This window comes from Scomber japonicus, chromosome 8 (assembly GCF_027409825.1).
Source record: "Scomber japonicus isolate fScoJap1 chromosome 8, fScoJap1.pri, whole genome shotgun sequence".
NCBI classification, from domain to species: domain Eukaryota; kingdom Metazoa; phylum Chordata; class Actinopteri; order Scombriformes; family Scombridae; genus Scomber; species Scomber japonicus.
Genome location: NC_070585.1, coordinates 32719156 through 32737553, shown reverse-complemented (window position 1 = coordinate 32737553; position 18398 = coordinate 32719156).

The window sequence follows — 18398 nt, the reverse complement described above, 5'->3', positions numbered from 1 at the left end:
CCCACCCCCCCCCCTCCTACTGCAGCGGCTGCAGTAATTAGCATGCTGACTCTGCATGTAATCAGATAACCTCTCCACGCTCGCCGCTCGGCTTCTATACATCAGGCCGAGCGGCGGCGGCGGCGAGGGAGCGCGGCGTCTTGATTGTCTTCAACGCAGCATATGCTAATTGTTGATTGTCTCCAATATTATATGCTAATTGTTAAGAATTAGCATAATTCATTAACATTTGGGCCCTAATTACACAATGAAAAAAAAAAAAAAAAAAAGCTGAAGCCCTCCTGAAAAACACTCGGCTGTGCTCCGACTGTCTAATGCGAGATGCGATTAACGCCGCCGCCGCCGCCGCCGCCTCATTTACATCCAGAGAAGAAGAAATATTAAAAGTGTTGTTCAGAGGAAATCGTGATTAGTCCCTGATCTAATGTTGGTTCTAACGGTTTAAGAGGAAAAGGTGGAACAGCAGCGCCCGGGCCTCAGGTGAGAGGAAGAGGAGAAATACACACACATAAATACACACACACATACAGAGACACACACACACTCACACACACACACATACAGAGACACACACACACTCACACACACACACATACAGAGACACACAGAGACACACACACACATAGAAACACACGCACAGACACACATGCACATAAATACACACAGAAAGACACATAGACACACACACACAGACATAGATACACAGACACACACTCTCTCACACACACACACACTGCTAATACACACTGTACACACAATATACACACTGCTAATACACACTATACACACAATATACACACTGCTAATACACACTATACACACACTGCTAATACACACTATACACACACTGTATACACACTGCTAATACGCACTACACACACTGCTAATACACACTATATACACAGCTAATACACAATATATACACACTGTACACACACTATATACACACTACACACTATATACGCACTATACACACACTGCTAATACACACTGTACACACAATATACACACTGCTAATACACACTATAAAATACACGATACACTCACAATACACACAAATACTGCAGCAACATACAAATACACACAATACACACTACAAGTACGCACAAATACTGCAAATACACACAAGTATACACAAGTAGTGAAAATACACACAAACAGGCCAGCACTTCACTTCCTGTCTGATCCGCCATGACAGTCACATGATCATCTGCTGTGATCAATAATCATGTTTTATATTTCATATTTAATAAACTTTATAACCACAGAACGTTAACAGACTGAATCAGAGAGTTGAAGCATCATCGTGTGAACAGAACCGACACAAAGGTCAAAGGTCAAAGTTCAATATTATAACCCCCTAACAACAGGAAGTGGGCGGGGCCTCTGCAGAGATCCTCTCGCTCTCACTCGGCCTCCGCGTGACGAACACCAGAGCGACACATGACGGATGCCAGTCAGGGTGAAGCCCCGAGTTCAGGTTTCTCCTGTTAACAGGGTGGGGGCGAGGGGGGTTCAGGGACACACAGGGGGGGGGGTTTAGGGGGGGGCTCCTGGATGTGAACGTGCAGGGCGGGTTAACTCGGAGGTAATTGAAGCGAGGCTTTTGTAGGAATCTGCTTCCAATCCACAGGAGAGCGGAGAGGAAAAGAGGGGAAGAATGAGAGTTTTAATGAATGGAGAGCGTCATTAAAATGATAACTATTTCCTCCGAGATCACTTCCAATTTAAATGCGGGGGGGGTGGGATGGGGGGGGAAGAGAAAGAGAAAAGGCGTAATTGAAAGATCTTTTTTTTTTTATATATCCTTCTTCTGCCATTCAAACTGTAAATTTTTTAAATCTCAGGGAAGAAGAAGAAGAAGAAGAAGAAGAAGAAGAAGAAGAAGAAAGACACACACATAAATACACACAGAAAAACACACACACACACACACAGAGACACACTCTCTCACACACACACACAGACACACACACATAGGAACACACGCACAGACACACACACAAATACACACAGACACACTCACATACACAGAGACACACACACACACACACATACACACACACATAGGAACACACGCACAGACACACACACAAATACACACAGACACACTCACATACACAGAGACACACACTCTCTCACATACACAGAGACACACTCTCTCACACACGCACAGACACACACACAAATACACACAGACACACTCACACACACTCATACACACACACAGTCTCACACACTCATACACACTCACACACACACACACACTAACACACAAATACACACAGACACACTCACATACACAGAGACACACACACACACACACAAACACACACACACTCTCACACACACATAGACACACACAGACACACACTCTCTCACACACACATATGCACACAGGGTGGGATGGGGAGGGGGGGGGGTGGAAGAGAAAGAGAAAAGGCGTAATTGAAAGATCTTTTTTTTTATCCTTCTTCTTCTGCCATTCAAACTGTAAATTTTTAAATCTCAGGGAAGAAGAAGAAGAAGATTGTTTGTAAGGCATAGCTCACTAGTTCCAATTACGCGTCTTCTCTGCTCCCTCTTTAAGCCGTGAGGGAGCGAAACTCTCTCTCTCTCTCTCTCTCTCTCTCTCTCTCTCTCGTATGTTTTAACCTCTCAGCCAAAAAAAAAAAAAAAAGAAACAGACGAGCAGCCGCTTCTTTCTTTTTCTGTTTTCTTTGGATCGGCAGCGGTCAAAGCGAACAGATCCGTATCAGATAGTTTGGAAATAAGATTGAAAGCGACGTGAAGAATGACTTAATTGATCAACAATGAGGAGGGAGGGGGGGGTTGTGGGGGGGGGGGGGGGGGTTGGGGTCGTATTAACGGAGCAGCTGCACACACACTCATATCTCAGGTCCTGACAGTAATTTATCCGGTTCAGATGTGGAAGGAGGAGGAAGAGGAGGAAGAGGAGGAAATTGAAGGAAATGTTGGGGTTGGGTTTTTTTTTTTTTTATCTGTAGTGAGTCTCAATAAGCAGGTTTTTATGAGTTGTGAGAAGGAGGAGGAGGAGGAGGAGGAGAATAAGGAGGAGGAGGAGGAGAAGTAGAAGAAGAAGAAGAAGAAGGAGAAGGAGTAGAAGAAGGAGCAGAAGAAGGAGGAGAAGAAGAAGAAGAGGAAGGAGTAGAAGAAGGAGGAGAAGAAGAAGGAGCAGAAGGAGGAGGAGCAGGAGAAGAAGGAGAAGAAGAAGAAGAAGAAGTAGAAGAAGAAGGAGGAGCAGAAGGAGGAGAAGAAGAAGAAGGAGCAGAAGAAGAAGAAGGACAAGGAGCAGAAGGAGAAGAAGCAGAAGGAGTAGAAGAAGGAGAAGAAGAAGAAGGAGCAGAAGAAAAAGAAGAAGAAGAAGAAGTAGAAGAAGAAGGAGCAGAAGAAGAAGGAGGAGAAGAAGAAGTAGAAGAAGAAGGAGCAGAAGAAGAAGAAGAAGGAGCAGAAGAAGGAGAAGGAGCAGAAGAAGGAGGAGGAGGAGAAGGAGAAGAAGAAGGAGGAGGAGGAGAAGAAGGAGCAAAAGAAGAAGAAGGAGGAGAAGAAGAAGGAGCAGAAGAAGAAGAAGAAGAAGAAGGAGGAGGAGGAGAAGAAGGAGAAGGAGCAGAAGAAGGAGAAGGAGGAGGAGGAGGAGGAGGAGCAGAATAAGAAGGAGAAGGAGCAGAAGGAGAAGGAGTAGAAGAAGAAGGAGCAGAAGAAGAAGAAGAAGAAGAAGAAGGAGCAGGAGAAGAAGAAAAGTAGAAGAAGGAGCAGAAGAAGAAGAAGGAGCAGAAGAAGAAGAAGGAGCAGGAGAAGACGAAGAAGGAGCAGGAGAAGAAGAAGAAGAAAGAGAAAGAGCAGAAGAAGAAGAAGGAGCAGGAGAAGACGAAGAAGGAGCAGAAGAAGAAGAAGGAGCAGAAGAAGAAGTAGAAGAAGGAGCAGAAGAAGAAGTAGAAGAAGAAGAAGGAGCAGAAGAAGAAGGAGCAGAAGAAGAAGTAGAAGAAGAAGAAGGAGCAGAAGAAGAAGGAGCAGAAGAAGAAGAAGGAGCAGAAGAAGAAGAAGGAGCAGAAGAAGAAGGAGAAGGAGAAGAAGAAGCAGCAGAAGAAGGAGAAGAAGGAGAAGAAGGAGAAGAAGAAGAAGGAGCAGAAGAAGAAGAAGAAGAAGGAGCAGAAGAAGAGGAAGGAGTAGAAGAAGGAGCAGGAGAAGAAGAAAGAGGAGGAGAAGAAGGAGGAGGAGAAGAATAAAAAGAAGGAGCAGAAGTAGAAGACGAAGAAGGAGCAGAAGAAGGAGAAAGAGCAGAAGGAGCATGCATTTTATTTAAAGGCACCTTACAAGTCACATATAACAGCCCGTCTTGCACTTCGGTGCAGGGATGTCAAACATGCGGCCCACGGGCCAGAACCGGCCCGTCTTGGGGTGCAATCCGGCCCACTTTCCTTCCATCTGTCCTTCCTCTCTACCTTCCCCTTTTCCTTTCCTCCCTCCCTCCCCCCTCCTTCCTTCCTTCCTTCCTTCCTTCCTTCCATCCTTGCTCCTTTCCTCCTTACTCCTTTCCTTCCTTCCTTCCTTCCTTCCTTCCTCCTTTCCTTCCTTCCTCCCTCCCTCCTACCGTCCTTCCTTCCTTCCTTATTTCCTTTCCTCCCTTCCTTCCTTCCTTCTGTCCTCCATCCCCCTTTTTCTTCCTTCTGTCGTTCCTTCATTCCTCCCTCCCTCCTACCTTCTTTCCTTCCTTACTTCTTTCCTCCTCTCCTCCTTACTCCTTTCCTTCCTTCCTTCCTCCCTCCCTCCCTCCTTAATCCTTTCCTTCCTTCCTTCCTCCTTTCCTTCTTTCCTTCCTTCCTCCCCCCCTCCTCCTTTCCTCCCTTCCTCCCTTCTTTACGTATTGATGTGAGGAAGGTTACAGTCACATGATCATTTATCCTCTCTCTCTGCTTACATTAGATTTTATCCTCACAGCTGCTGAACAACCTCAGACAGCAGGAATGAGAATAAATGTCCTCTCCACTCTCCGCTCACATTTCTGCTTCTTTCTATGACATGATGTGTTAATGTGGTAATAAACCTGTTACAGCTGCACATCGTTCAGACTGCACACAACCAGTCCAGATCTCACCCAGTTTGGATCAATAGAGCTACATGCATACATGCACTGACACAGATGTTTGGGTTATGATGCAAAAAGGAAGGGAGGAAGAAGGAAGGAAGGGAGGGAGGTTGATTGACCAATGTCCTTGAGATCCAGCCCTCATAACCATAGCAACCTCCCGCTCCGCCCATGGCCCTGCCTCATGCCCATATAAGTAGAATCCATGTTTTTATTTTTCCCAGCATGCACCTGAAATTTTCAAGATGGCCGCTGCCCAGATTCGAAACTACAGTGAACCCTCACTATAACGCAGTTCACCTTTCGCGGCTTCGCTGTTTCGCGGATTTTTTTAGTGCAGTTTTCTATGCTTTTTTTTTTTTTTTTTTTTTTTACAGTGCATTGTGTTGGGTCGGGTCGCGGGGGCAGCAGCCTAAGCAGGGAAGCCCAGACTTCCCTCTCCCCAGCCACTTCGTCCAGCTCTTCCCGGGAGATCCCGAGGCGTTCCCAGGCCAGCCGAGAGACATAGTCTCTCCAGCGTGTCCTGGGTCTTCCCCGGGGTCTCCTACCGGTGGGACGGGCCCTGAACACCTCACCAGGGAGGCGTCCGGGAGGCATCCTGATTAGATGCCCGAGCCTCCTCATCTGGCTCCTCTCGATGCGGAGGAGCAGCGGGTCTACTCCGAGCTCCCTCCGGATAACTGAACTTCTCACCCTATCTCTAAGGGAGAGCCCAGCCAGCCTACGGAGGAAGCTCATTTCGGCCGCTTGTACCCACCATCTTGTTCTTTGGGTCACGACCCAAAGCTCATGACCAGAGGTATTTCTAAAAACTATCATAGTTATTAGTAAGAAAACGTTTATATTTTTATTTCTTAAACAAATGCTTGGGCCTGAAAACAGGTTTTGATCTTTGGTTTCATTCTATAGTACAGTATTGTATTGTATAATAATTGTAAAAAATAAAGCTGACTACTTTCACCTATCGCGGTTACTTTTTGGAACGTAACCCCCGCGATAAACGAGGGTTCACTGTATTGGCTTCCGAGCAGCAGTCCACAAACCAATGGGTGACGTCACGGATGTTACGTCTGTTTCTTTTATACAGTCTACGGGAGAAACCCTTTTTTGCTTTTTGCTGGAAAATGACAAAAAATAATTTCCCCTTGATTTTATTAGTTTTGAGATCAATCACGATCAAATTTCGATTAATTGAGCAGCCTTACTTGTAACTGACCTGCAGCTGAATGAGCAGGAGAGCTTTCATCATGTAGAGTTCATGAGTGAGCTAACAGGAAGTCGTTACAGGCCCGACATCATCAAACCGTCACAGAGCCTTACATCTGCAGCAGAGTCCAGAATCAGTGTTTACTCAGACAGTTACACCACATTACATCTTAACGCTCCGACAGGCTCAACACAAACACAAACACACACACACATATTGCGTAAGACGGTCTCACACCCCACCCCACCCCACCCCTCCTCCACTCCCCCACCCCCCGAAAAAAAACACAAGACAGTCCAAGAAGTGGAGTGATGCAAGCGGCGGAGAAGCAGCAGCTCAGTATTCTTCACACAATCGAGAGGCGTGTGTGTGTTTATCAAAGGAATGACTGATCATAATCTCAGCCTTATTGGTCTCAACAGAAATGCCACAACCATCTTGCAGATTACTCCTTGATGAGGAAAATGCAATTAAAACGTCAAGTGCGTTTTATTAGATTCTCCCCTCCCCTACCCTGCAGGGTTTTACAGCCCCGGGAGTCCCTGGATGTTCAGGCGATGGATGGCACATATAGAGCTGCTCAACAACATTAGGAGAGCCGTGCCAAAATAACAGCCGCCGCTCCTCCCGCTCCTCCCGCTCCTCGCTCCCCCGATGATCCGCCGCTCATCAACATACAATGTGCTGCTGAATGTGTACATGAAGGATGGCTGCTCGGCTCTCTGACTGTCTCCATCATGCACCAACCTTATAACACACTGTCTCCATCATGCACCAACCTTATAACACACTGGCTCCATCATGCACCAACCTTATAACACACTGTCTCCATCATGCACCAACCTTATAACACACTGTCTCCATCATGCACCAACGCTATAACACACTGTCTCCATCATGCACCAACCTTATAACACACTGTCTCCATCATGCACCAACCTTATAACACATGCACCTACCTTATAACACACTGTCTCCATCATGCACCAACCTTATAACACACTGTCTCCATCATGCACCAACCTTATAACACACTGTCTCCATCATGCACCAACGCTATAACACACTGTCTCCATCATGCACCAACGCTATAACACACTGTCTCCATCATGCACCAACCTTATAACACACTGTCTCCATCATGCACCAACCTTATAACACACTGTCTCCATCATGCACCAACGCTATAACACACTGTCTCCATCATGCACCAACCTTATAACACACTGTCTCCATCATGCACCAACACTATAACACACTGTCTCCATCATGCACCAACCTTATAACACACTGTCTCCATCATGCACCAACCTTATAACACACTGTATCCATCATGCACCAACGCTATAACACACTGTCTCCATCATGCACCAACCTTATAACACACTGTCTCCATCATGCACCAACGCTATAACACACTGTCTCCATCATGCACCAACGCTATAACACACTGTCTCCAACCTTATAACACACTGTCTCCATCATGCACCAACCTTATAACACACTGTCTCCATCATGCACCAACCTTATAACACACTGTCTCCATCATGCACCAATGCTATAACACACTGTCTCCATCATGCACCAACCTTATAACACACTGTCTCCATCATGCACCAACCTTATAATACATTGTCTCCATCATGCACCAACCTTATAACACACTGTCTCCATCATGCACCAACCTTATAACACACTGTCTCCATCATGCACCAACCTTATAACACACTGTCTCCATCATGCACCAATGCTATAACACACTGTCTCCATCATGCACCAACCTTATAACACACTGTCTCCATCATGCACCAACCTTATAATACATTGTCTCCATCATGCACCAACCTTATAACACACTGTCTCCATCATGCACCAACCTTATAACACACTGTCTCCATCATGCACCAATGCTATAACACACTGTCTCCATCATGCACCAACCTTATAACACACTGTCTCCATCATGCACCAATGCTATAACACACTGTCTCCATCATGCACCAACCTTATAACACACTGTCTCCATCATGCACCAACCTTATAACACAGTCTCCATCATGCACCAACCTTATAACACACTGTCTCCATCATGCACCAACCTTATAACACACTGTCTCCACCATGCACCAACCTTATAACACAGTCTCCATCATGCACCAACCTTATAACACACTGTCTCCACCATGCACCAACCTTATAACACAGTCTCCATCATGCACCAACCTTATAACACACTGTCTCCATCATGCACCAACCTTATAACACACTGTCTCCATCATGCACCAACCTTATAATGGAGGATATTTAAATGTGTACCTGCAGGCGGATGAACACACCTACAGGAAACTTTGTGCTTTTAACTTCTTATCAATAAATCTCAATGAACTGTAGAAACAGACTGATTTGGGATTTTAGAAACAGAAACCTATTTTAGTTGAAAAAGATTCACCCATAACTGAATGAAAATAGACTTTCTCTATGTGGATTGTCTGATTTTACACTGATATGAGGCTTTATTAAATAAATAACTAATGAAACAACACTGTTAAGCATTTCTAGACATTAACACTAAAACAATTGAGAATAAATTAAAAATACAGTAACAAAATAAACAATAATCAGTACTGTACATTATCAGTCATTATTTCAGTTGATTGAACTCCAATCAGAACTGCCTTTATTTCTTGTTTATCAATAAATGTCATTATCAATATTTAACTGTTCATGTATAACTATAACTCATAAACAGTACCAGCAGCAGAGTGAGGCCTTGAAATCCACTGGGACTCCCTCCCCCCCGGCCCCCCGATGTTTTGTCCCAACTGGTTTCCAATTTAACTGGTTTCCTTACCGAACAGCTCCAGCTGTGTTGCACTTTGTCACAAATATACAGCATATTACAGTTATATATAGAGCTCACTTCCAGAAACAATATTGGCTGCAGTAGATGTTGAACTGTGACTTGAAAATCTCCAGAAATGTTTTATATTGGACTTGACCCGATTTTGCAAACTGTTCATTCATTGGTTGAGCCCCTTTCTCCCAGCAGGCCGTGCTCCATTCCACATTTTAAGAACAAACAAAGAAAATAATATATTGCAGTTATAATTTTTAAATATACAACCATGGAAGTGATAAGAAAGAACTGGAGCACAAGAGTGAGCATGACTGAGAAATGCACAGGAAGAAAGTTGAATATATGTATTGTGTAGTTTTCTCAGTGTCTTGCGGCATTGGTGTCACCCGCGTACATTGTATGACTGAATATTGACCGGCTCATGACAGTAGAGGGAGAGCCGGTCTGCAGAGTATTCATGACGTTGCCGGTCTACCAGGAATTATCCCGTCCCTACCGATCAAAATGTGTTTATGGTCTCAATCGCTAGTTTAAAGCCTTCTTCAATGCAGTATGATGTTCATTTGGGACATTTTGGCCTCCCTGATTTTATATGTGACGATAAAGCAGGGTATGCATTAGGGGGCGTGGCTACGTCCTGATTGACAGGTTGATTGACCAATGTCCTCCAGATCCAGCCCTCGTAACCATAGCAACCTCCCCTCTCCGCCCTTGGCTCCGCCTCATGCCCATATAAGTAGAATCCGTGTTTTTATTTTTCCCAGCATGCACCTGAAATTTTCAAGATGGCCGCTGCCTAGATTAGAAACTATTGGCTTCCGAGCAGCAGTCCACAAACCAATGGGTGATGTCACGGATGTTACGTCTGTTTCTTTTATACAGTCTGTGGGAGAAACTGAAATAATTTAGATGTAGAGGAGAGGAGGCATTTTATATATTTTATGATGAGTATCTAATGAAGTACTCAGCTGGTATCAGTATCACTTTAAAGGTATTTGGATTGGTATCATCATGATATAAAGCAAGAAAAAGAAAGGTAATATGGAAATCTTTCATTCACGTTGTTTCTGGTTGAAATGCATCATGGGAGTCGTAGTTAAACTCTCTCCTTCAGTGTTGATTTAACACAAGCAGCCGTTTATCTTTAATTCTGATGATTTAAGCAGCAGAGTGACTGAATCAGACTTTTACTGCAGGAACCAGGAGCATCTGTAATTAACTTCTCAATAATTATCCATTAATAAAAAATAAAGAAACACAGATTAGAGATTAGAGATTAAACTGAGCCTTAAAATCTCAGTTTAGGTTTGATTTGCTTTGTGTCTCTGCAGCTGTGCTCTCTTAGTTTTTCAGGTCTTTGCTTGCTGTGATTTTATTTGTACAGACACTTTGGAGCATTGGATCTCAAAGTGGGGTCCAGATAACCCCCGGGGGTCTTTGGGGGGGGGGGGGGGGGGGGGGGGGCTTCAAGGGATCCAGAGCAAAAAGAGGAATGATTTATTTTCACTATAATTCAACAATGACAGAATGTGACTGTTTTGGGTTTCATACACTTTCTCTAACAAGACATCTAAAAGCAGCAACGATCTCATCAGAGGGGGGGGGGGGGCTACAGGGGTCTGTGAGGGTGTCTGTGGGGGGGCTATGGGGTCTGTGAGGGTCTGTAGGGGTCTAGGGGGGTCTATGGAGGTCTATGAGGGGTCTGTGGGGGTCTATGGAGGTCTGTGGGGGTCTATGGGGGGCTATGGGCGGTTATGGGGGCTATGGGAGGGCTGTGGGGGTGTATGGGGGGTCTGTGAGGAGTCTATGGGGGGGTCTGTGGGCGTGTATGGGGGGGCTGTGAGGGTCTGTGAGGAGTCTATGGGGGGGACTGTGGAGGTCTATGGGGGCTATGGGGGTCTGTGGGGGGTGCATGGTCTAATTTGTGTCAGTCTCAGGTTTTTTTGATATGAAGAAGTTTGGGAACCACTGCTTTAGAGGAGGGGGTCTCGGTCCCAAATGAACTGTGGTTCAGTGGTTAGTGGAGGGAAAATCTGACTGTTATTCCTAAACTGGGAAATCAAGGAAAAGAGGAAGAAGGAAGGATGCAAGGAAGGGAGGAAGAAGGAAGGAAAGGAGGAAGAAGGAAAGAATGGAGGAAGGAAGGATGGAAGGAAGGGAGGAAGAAGGGAGGAAGGAAGGAAGGAAGAGATGAAGAAAGATGGAAAGGAGGGAGGAAGGAAGAAAGAAGGATGGAAAGGAGGGAGGAGGGATGGAAGGAAGAAGGGAGGAAGAAAGAAGGAAAGGAGGGAAGGAAGGAAGGAAGAAAAAAGGGAGGAAGGAAGGAGGAAGGAAAGGAAAGAGGGAAGGAAGGAGGGAGGGATACAAGGAAGGAAGAAAGGGGGATGGAGGAAGGAAAGAGGGAAGGGAGGAAAGAGAGAAGGAGGGAGGGAAGAAGGAAGGAAGGAGGGAAGGAAGGAAGAAGGAACGGAGGGAAGAAGGGAGGAAGAAGGAAGGGAAGGAGGGAGGGAAGGAAGGAAGGAAGAAAAAAGGGAGAAAGAAAGAAGGAAAGGACGGAGGAAGGAAGGTAGGGGGAGGAAAGAAAGAGAGAAGAAGGAAGGAAGGATACAAGGAAGGAAGAAAGGGGGATGAAGGAAGGAAAGAAGGAAGGGAGGAAAGAGAGAAGGAGGGAGGGAAGAAAGGAAGGAAGGAAGCAACAGTCAAAACAGACGGGGTCAACTGAGTCTTCTTGGCCACCGTACTGAAGTTAATATGCCGACATGACAGTTTGTTCTGCTTTTAAACAGCCAGAGTTTAGACATGCTTTGACTTTACAGCCATGTTAGAAAACTCAATTAACTCTTGTTTTAGGCGGGGGGGGGGGGGGGGGGGGGGGGGGTACGTAGATGCTCGTGTAAGTACGGCTGTCATGATGATTACTATACAACACACAGACATGGTCTCCATAGTGACCCCTGTGTTATAGATAAGATAAGATAAGTACTTTATTAATCCAGAAGAAAGAGAAAGAGAAAGAGAGTAACTGTTCTGAAATTAGCAGCTGTGAAATCTGTGGGGGGCCAAGGGGGGTGCTATGGGGGTCTGTGGAGGGCTGTGGGGGGCTATGGGGAGGCTATGGGGGTCTACGGGGGGTCTGTGGAGGGCTGTGGGGGACTATGGGGAGGCTATGGGGGTCTATGGGGGGGTCTGTGGGGCGCTATAGGGGTCTATGGGGGGTCTGTGGGGGGATATAGGATTCTATGGGGGTCTATGGGGGTCTATGGGGAGGCTATGGGGGTTTATGGGGGTCTATGGGGAGGCTATGAGGGGTCTATGGGGGGTCTGTGGGGGGCTATGGGGGTCTATGGCGGTCTATAGGGGTCTATGGAGGGTCTGTGGAGGGCAACCATAACACAACCTGTATCTATAGCAACCATAACACAACCTGTATCTATAGCAACCATAGATCAACCTGTATCTATAGCAACCATAGATCAACCTGTATCTATAGCAACCATAGAACAACCTGTATCTATAGCAACCATAACACAACCTGTATCTATAGCAACCATAACACAACCTGTATCTATAGCAACCATAGCACAACCTGTATCTATAGCAACCATAGCACAACCTGTATCTATAGCAACCATAGAACAACCTGTATCTATAGCAACCATAGAACAACCTGTATCCATAGCAACCATAGAACAATCTGATGGTCTGTCTGTGCATTACATTCCTCATACAAGTGATAAACATTGACCTAAAAGTTAAATGGACCTTTTTTTAAATTATGAGAGCTGTAAAAACACCCTATACACATTTCCAAACTGGATGCACAGAAGGGACAAAAGTTGAGTTTGGTGCATTTAAAAGGAGTCTGAGCAGCTTCTGTTTATCTTGTACCTGAGCTTGTTAAGGTCCAACACGACTCAGCTGAAGACAAACTGTAAAAAAAAAAAAAAATGTTTAATTAAGAGTTAAGTTTTCCAAGAAAGACAAAAAAGAAACCAACCCCATTTTTATTATTTAGCTCAGGACTTAATTTCACATTAATTACTGGGTGTGTGGCGTCTGCAGCGTCAGGACAGAAGGAAGGAAGGAAAGGAGGAAGGGAAGGAAGAAGGAAGGAAAGGAAGGAGGGAGGAAGAAAGGAAGGTAGGAAGGAAAGTAGGGAGGAAGGGAGGAAGAAGGAAGGAAAGGAGGGAGGAAGGAAAGAAGGAATCAAGGAAGGAAGGAGGAGGGAGCAAAAAAAGAAGGGTGGAGGGGAAGAAGGAAGGAAAAATTAAAGAAAGAGGGAGGAAGGAAGGAAGGAGTAAGGAGGGAGGGAAGGAAGGAAGGAAGGAAGGAAGGAAGGAGGGAATGAAGGAAGGAAAGAAAGGAGAAAGGAGGGAAGGAATGAAGGAAGGAAGGAAGGAAGGAGGAGGTAGCAAAGAAAGAAGGGTGGAGGGGAAGAAGGAAAGGAAAAATTAAAGAAAGAGGGAAGAAGGAAGGAAGGAGTAAGGAGTAAGGAGGGAGGGAAGGAAGGAAGGAAGGAGAGAAAGAAGGGAGGAAGGAATGAGGGAATGAAGGAAGGAAAGAAAGGAGAAAGGAGGGAAGGAATGAGGGAAAGAAGGGTGGTAGGAGAGGAAGGAAGGAAGAAGGAGGGAGCAAAAAAAGAAGGGTGGAGGGGAAGAAGGAAGGAAAAATTAAAGAAAGAGGGAAGAAAGAAGGAACAGTCAAAAGAGATGGGGTCAATTTGACCCGGGAGGACGACACAAGCTGAAGACAAACTGTCCTCACAGAAAAATGTTTAATTAAGAGTTAAGTTTTTCAAGAAAGACAAAAAAAAAACCAACCCCATTTTTATTATTTAGCTCAGACTTAATTTCACATTAATTACTGGGTTTGTGGCGTCTGCAGCATCGTGACCTTTAAACAGGAGCTTGTTTGGTTACAGTTGATAGAGGGAAGGAAAAATTAAAGAATGATGGAGGAAGGAAGGAAGGAAGGAAAGAAGGAAAGAAGGAAGGACAGAAGGAAGGAAGGAAAGGAGTAAGGACAAAAAGAGGAAGGAATTTAGGAGAGAAGGAAGGAAGGAAGGAAGAAAGGAAGGAAAGAAAGGAGTAAGGAGGGAGGGAGGTAGGGAAGGAAAGAAGGAAGGAAGGAAGGAAGGAACGGAGGGAAGAAGGAAGGAAAGGAAGGAAGGAAGAAGGGAGGAAGAAGGAAGGAAAGGAGGGAGGGAGGGAGGGAGGAAGGGAGGAAAGGAGGGAGGAAGAAGGAAGGAAAGGAGGGAGGAAGGAAGGAAGGGAAGGAAGAAGGAAGGAAAGGAAGGAGGGAGGAAGGAAGGAAGGTAGAAAGGAAAGGAGGGAGGAAGGGAGGATGGAAGGAAGGAAAGGAGGGAGGGAGGGAGGAAGGAAAGAAGGAAGGAAGGAAGGAAGGAACAGAGGGAAGAAGGAAGGAAAGGAAGGAGGGAGGAAGGGAGGAAGAAGGAAGGAAAGGAAGGAGGGAGGAAGGGAGGAAGAAGGAAGGAAAGGAGGGAGGGAGGGAGGAAGGAAGGAAGGAAGGAAGGAAGGAGGAAGGGAGGAATAAGGAAGGAAAGGAAGGAGGGAGGAAGGGAGGAAGAAGGAAGGAAAGGAGGGAGGAAAGGAGGGAGGAAGAAGAAGGAAGGAAAGGAGGGAGGAAGGAAGGCACATTAATTACTGGGTTTGTGGCGTCTGCAGCATCGTGACCTTTAAACAGGAGCTTGTTTGGTTACAGTTGATAAGATGACGCTGACAGTGGAGCGAGAGATATACACAAATAAAAAAAGAAGGAGAAGAAGAAGGAGAAGAAGAAGAAGAAGGAAAATAGATCTTTTTAATGGAGTTTAACAGTCGGTCTCTGGTGGACTCATTAGGATGACCAGTTTGACTTATTTTACAGCCACTGGTAATTAGTATCTGCAGGAGTTATAGCTATAATCAGCCAAGTTTCCCCTTTGACTTTCTCTCTGTTAGCCATTAACTTTGTGTTATACTTTTGCTCCAGGAAGAAGACGGTCAAATGTGTAAAAAAAAAAAAGACAGCAGCCGTAAAACTAATAAAACTGTAGGGTTCCTTCTGGGGAACTTTAATACTTCCAGAGATATGATAATTCTTTTTACTTCAAAGCAGTCGTTAAAAAAAAAAAAAAAGGGACAATTTTCAGCAGCGTGATGGAGCTGTGAAGGCCTGGCAGGGTTTGACGGGGTTTTATTTTGGCGGGGTGGCGGGGGGTAGGGGAAGAGGAAGAGCAGCAGGAAGAGCAAGAGGAAGAGGAAGAGGAAGAAGATCAGCAGGATGTTTCTACACGTACTTCATATTTAACCCTCCTGTTGTTTTCGAGTCAAGGAAGGAAGGGAGGAAGAAGGAAGGAAAGGAGGTAGGGAGGAAGGAAAGAAGGAAGGAAAGGAGGGAGGAAGGAAGGGAAGGAAGAAGGAAGGAAAGGAAGGAGGGAGGATGGGAAGGAAGAAGGAAGAAAAGGAAGGAGGGAGGAAGGGAAGGAAGAAGGAAGGAAAGGAAGGAGGGAGGAAGGAAGGAAGGTAGGAAGGAAAGGAGGGAGGGAGGGAGGAAGAAGGAAGGAAAGGAGGTAGGGAGGAAGGAAAGAAGGAAGGAAAGGAGGGAGGAAGGAAGGGAAGGAAGAAGGAAGGAAAGGAAGGAGGGAGGATGGGAAGGAAGAAGGAAGAAAAGGAAGGAGGGAGGAAGGGAAGGAAGAAGGAAGGAAAGGAAGGAGGGAGGAAGGAAGGAAGGTAGGAAGGAAAGGAGGGAGGGAGGGAGGAAGAAGGAAGGAAAGGAGGGAGGAAGGAAGGGAAGGAAGAAGGAAGGAAAGGAAGGAGGGAGGAAGGGAAGGAAGAAGGAAGGAAAGGAAGGAGGGAGGAAGGAAGGAAGGTAGGAAGGAAAGGAGGGAGGGAGGGAGGGAGGAAGGAAGGAAAGGAGGGAGGAAGGAAGGGAAGGAAGAAGGAAGGAAAGCAAGGAGGGAGGAAGGGAAGGAAGAAGGAAGGAAAGGAGGGAGGGAGGGAAGGAAGAAGGAAGGAAAGGAGGGAGGAAGGAAGGGAAGGAAGAAGGAAGGAAAGGAGGGAGGGAGGAAGGGAAGGAAGAAGGAAGGAAAGGAGGGAGGAAGGAAGGGAAGGAAGAAGGAAGGAAAGGAAGGAGGGAGGAAGGAAGGAAGGTAGGAAGGAAAGGAGGGAGGGAGGGAGGGAGGAAGGAAGGAAGGAAAGGAGGGAGGAAGGAAGGGAAGGAAGAAGGAAGGAAAGGAAGGAAAGGAGGGAAGAAGGAAGGAAAGGAAGGAGGGAGGAAGGGAGGAAGAAGGAAGGAAAGGAGGGAGGAAGGAAGGGAAGGAAGAAGGAAGGAAAGGAAGGAGGGAGGAAGGAAGGAAGGTAGGAAGGAAAGAAAGGAGTAAAGAGGGAGGGAGGTAGGGAAGGAAGGGAAGGAAGGAAGGAGGATGAGTACTTCCAGAGATATGATAATTCTTTTTACTTCAAAGCAGTCGTTAAAAAAAAAAAAAAAGGGACAATTTTCAGCAGCGTGATGGAGCTGTGAAGGCCTGGCAGGGTTTGACGGGGTTTTATTTTGGCGGGGTGGCGGGGGGTGGGGGAAGAGGAAGAGCAGCAGGAAGAGGAAGAGGAAGAGGAAGAGGAAGTGGAAGATGATCAGCAGGATGTTTCTACACGTACTTCATATTTAACCCTCCTGTTGTGTTCGAGTCAAGGAAGGAAGGGAGGAAGAAAGAAAGGAAAGGAGGGAGGGAGGAAGGGAGGAAGAGAGGAAGAAGGAAGGAAAGGAGGGAGGGAGGAAGGAAGGAAGGTGGGAGGGAGGGAGGGAGGAAGGAAGGAAGGAAGGAAGGGAGTAGGAGGAAGGGAAGGAAGAAGGAAGGAAAGGAAGGAGGGAGGAAGGAAGGAAGGTAGGAAGGAAAGGAGGGAGGGAGGGAGGGAGGAAGAAGGAAGGAAAGGAAGGAGGGAGGAAGGAAGGAAGGTAGGAAGGAAAGGAGGAAGAAGGAAGGAAGGGAGGGAGGGAGGGAGGAAGGAAAGGAAGAAGGAAGGAAAGGAAGGAGGGAGGAAAGGAAGGAAGGAAGTAAGAAAGGAAGGAAAGAAAGGAGTAAGGAGGGGGGGAGGTAGGGAAGGAAGAAGGAAGGGAAGGAAGGAAGGAAGGAGGATGAATACTTCCAGAGATATGATAATTCTTTTTACTTCAAAGCAGTCGTTAAAAAAAAAAAAAAAAAAAAAGGGACAATTTTCAGCAGCGTGATGGAGCTGTGAAGGCCTGGCAGGGTTTGACGGGGTTTTATTTTGGCGGGGTGGGGGGGGGGGGTTGTTTGTGATAAATATTAAACAGGAAACAGCGAGAGGCGGCGGCTGAAGTCTCTTTGGTGAGTAAAGACAAATATTTTTAATTGTTTATCAGAGAAAATATTTGAACATCAGTAATTTCTCCTTAATTTTAATTCACTAAGCAGCAGGAAGAGGAAGAGGAAGAGGAAGAGGAAGAGGAAGAGGAAGAAGATCAGCAGGATGTTTCTACACGTACTTCATATTTAACCCTCCTGTTGTGTTCGAGTCAAGGAAGGAAGGGAGGAAGAAGGAAGGAAAGGAGGGAGGGAGGGAGGAAGGAAGGAAGGAAAGGAGGGAGGGAGGAAGGAAGGAAGGAGAGAGAGAGAGAGGAAGGAACGACAAAAGGAAGAAAAGGGGATGGAGGAAGGAAGGAAGGAAGGAAGGAAGGAAGGGAGGAAAGGAAATAAGAAAGGGAGGAAGGAAGAACGGAAGAAAGAAGTAAGGAAGGAAGGAAGGTAGGAGAAAGGGAGGAAAGAAGGAAAGAAGAAAGGGGGATGGAGGAAGGAAAGAAGGAAGGGAGGAAAGAGAGAAGAACAAAGAGAGGAAGGTAGGGGGAGGAAGGAAAGAAGGAAAGGAGGAAAGAGAGAAGAAGGAAAGAAAGAGAAAAGGAGAGAGGAAGGACAGAGAAGGAGAGAGGAAGGACAGATGGAAGGAAGGAAGGATGGAAAGAAAGAAGGAATGGAGGAAAGAGAGAAGAAGGAAAGAATGAGAGAAGAACAAAGAGAGGAAGGTAGGGGGGAGGAAGGACAGAAGGAAGGAAGGGAGGAAAGAAGGAAGGGAGGAAAGAGAGAAGAAGGAAAGAAAGAGAGAAGGAGAGAGGAAGGACAGATGGAAGGAAGGAAGGAAGGAAGGATGGAAAGAAAGAAGGAATGGAGGAAAGAGAGAAGAAGGAAAGAAAGAGAGAAGGAGAGAGGAAGG